The sequence below is a fragment of the Mastomys coucha genome, unplaced genomic scaffold (assembly GCF_008632895.1).
Source record: "Mastomys coucha isolate ucsf_1 unplaced genomic scaffold, UCSF_Mcou_1 pScaffold21, whole genome shotgun sequence".
In the NCBI taxonomy this organism is placed as follows: Eukaryota; Metazoa; Chordata; class Mammalia; order Rodentia; family Muridae; genus Mastomys; species Mastomys coucha.
Window position 1 is genome coordinate 93,052,796 of NW_022196904.1, and position 2,864 is coordinate 93,055,659.

The window sequence follows — 2,864 nt, forward strand, 5'->3', positions numbered from 1 at the left end:
GATTTTCTGCCTCTCTGCCTCTGCCTCTCTGTCTCTCTGCCTCTTTGTCTCTGCCTCTCTGTCTCTCTGCCTCTCTGCCTCTCTGCCTCTCTGCCTCTCTGCCTCTTTGTCTCTGCCTGTACTGGGATTAAAAGCATGTGCCAAAATCACCTGACACAAGAGACATTTTTAAAAGCAATCTTTCTGTTTGAACTGAGAACTTGAGTTTAACTCCGAGGACCTGCAGAGGAAGGAGAGAGCTGACTCCAGCAAGCTGTCCTCTGGCTGCCACAGGCACACCAGGTCACTCATGCCCACACACAAGCATACACAATAAATACCTTTTATTATCATAAAACAAAAAAAAGGAACAGAAAGTGAGGAAATTTTAATGTGAACTAAGTAGGACTGGCTATCCCATGGTTTAAAGGAATCTGTTAATTGCATAGGATGTGCCAAATGTTGCAAAATTATAAGACACACATACAGATGTGCCAAAACTCTTATGAAAAAAATGTTCATACAGAGTATATGCTGTGGAGACAGAAAGCCAGGTTCCATAATTAACTTTTATCCTGCTTCCTAGCTTTTATCTGTGTGAATTTGGAACAATATTTGAAATATGTAATTCTTAGACTCTTCAGTTTTTAAAGGATGTGACATCTCTGATTCTCCTGGCATATATTACGACAAAATAAAACCTGCCTCCAAGATACACTGTCTGGGGCACAGTTAGCTTATACAGATTGTATTGACTTCACATTAAGAATAGTTATCATTAGTTGTTGGATGAAGGCAGAAAAAGACACATGGATAAAAAAGTTAACAAGAACACCTCTGGGCTACACATGCACCTGCATACTTGACTACAGGTTTTAGGTTACCTATGTGTCCCAGCACAGAAGTTGCCAAACAGCACCAAGTGTGGCCATACTTAACTCAGCTACATAACTGTTCACTTGTTCCAATCTTTACATGTCCACTCAATGGAGCAATAGCACGGGCACTAGAGACACAGTCCCTGTAATAATAATAACATCAGAATAAACCTGTCTGTGCTTCATTTTTCATCTACTTTGCAAAACATCCCCCACACACATACACACAAAACCCCACATAAAAAAACGACATGGCTGAGGTGATGTCTCAGTATGCAAGATCACCAGCGGCTCTGCCAGAGGACACAGGATTGATTGTCACTACCCACATGGCTTTTCATTCACTCCCTCTCTCTCACCAAATCCTGTTTGCAGACAAACCCATTCAAATAGCCAGCACTCACCGAATCTTGGGATTCAAGCCAAAGAAGAAAGTATGGTGGATGGACACACAGAAAATCTACAAGGGGCAAAAATGACAAGTGGAGAAGAAGGCAAGGACTTGCAAGGGCTGGCTGCCATGCCCCTTTATATTAGTTCATCAGTGTTCAGTGAGGGAGGAAAAATCGACAGGGCCTGAGGGACACACGTGCCATCTTCTCACAGTCTCAAAGGAAAATCGGAGAAGTTTCTATTAACTCTGCACATGACACTGCTCCTAGGGACAGGTTGCATTTTTTTTTTTTTTTTGGATTGGGGTTTGCTTGTATATATATTGTGATATGTATGTACAATAAAGGCCACACCTGTATGCTTTTTTGTCATATCACCTAGGTTTTTAACTCAAGACATCACTCACCAGGTAGAGAATTTAGGATAATGTTCTGGATCTCCCTGTAATAATAATGACATCAGAATAAACCTCTGCCCAAAATTTTTCAACTATTTGACAAACTGGCCAACACACACACACACACTCACACACACACACATACACACACACACATACACACATACATACACACACACATACACACACATATACATATATACACACATACACACACATACACATATATACACACACATATACACTCACACACACACATACACACATATACACACACACACAGACACACACATTCACACACACACTCACACACACAGACACACATACACAGACACACACACTCACAGACACACACACAGACACACCCACATATACATATATACACACATACACACACATACACATATATACACACACATATACACTCACACACACACATACACACATACACATATACACACTCACACACACAGACACACACACTCACAGACACACACAGACACACACACATATACATATATACACACATACACACATATACACACACATATACACTCACACGCACACATACACATATACACACTCATATACACAGACACACACACACTCACACACACACTCACATACACAGACACACACATACACTCACACACACACACTCACACACACACACACACACACACACACACACACGAAAAGGACATGGCTGAAGTGATGCCTCAGTGTGTAGATCACTGGCCGCTCTCCCAAAGGACTCAGGTTTGATCACCACCACCCACATAGCAGATTACAACCATTTGTCACTCCAGCTCTAGGGTATCCAACACCTTCTTCTGGACTCTGCAGGCACAAGGCATGCATGTGGTACACAGACATACACACAGGTAAAATATATAAATTAAATGAATAAATCTAAAACAAATAAGTAGAAGGCTATCTAACTCCCACTTTTGTCTCTCTATGTACTTCCCACACTGTGGGCAGATGGATCTCTCTAGAGTGTATACCTGACTATGCCATTTCTTAACTGAAGTCTCTCCTTGACTCCCATCTCAGAGTCCAGCTCTTGGCTATCTCCTCTTCCTTTAATCATCTACATCAACACCTTTATGCTATAGCCATATTTTCATTATTGGGCACTCAAACTGATGCTTTTGTTTGTTTGTTTGTTTGTTTTGTTTGTTTTTTTGTTTTGTTTGTTTTTTTGTTTTTTTTTT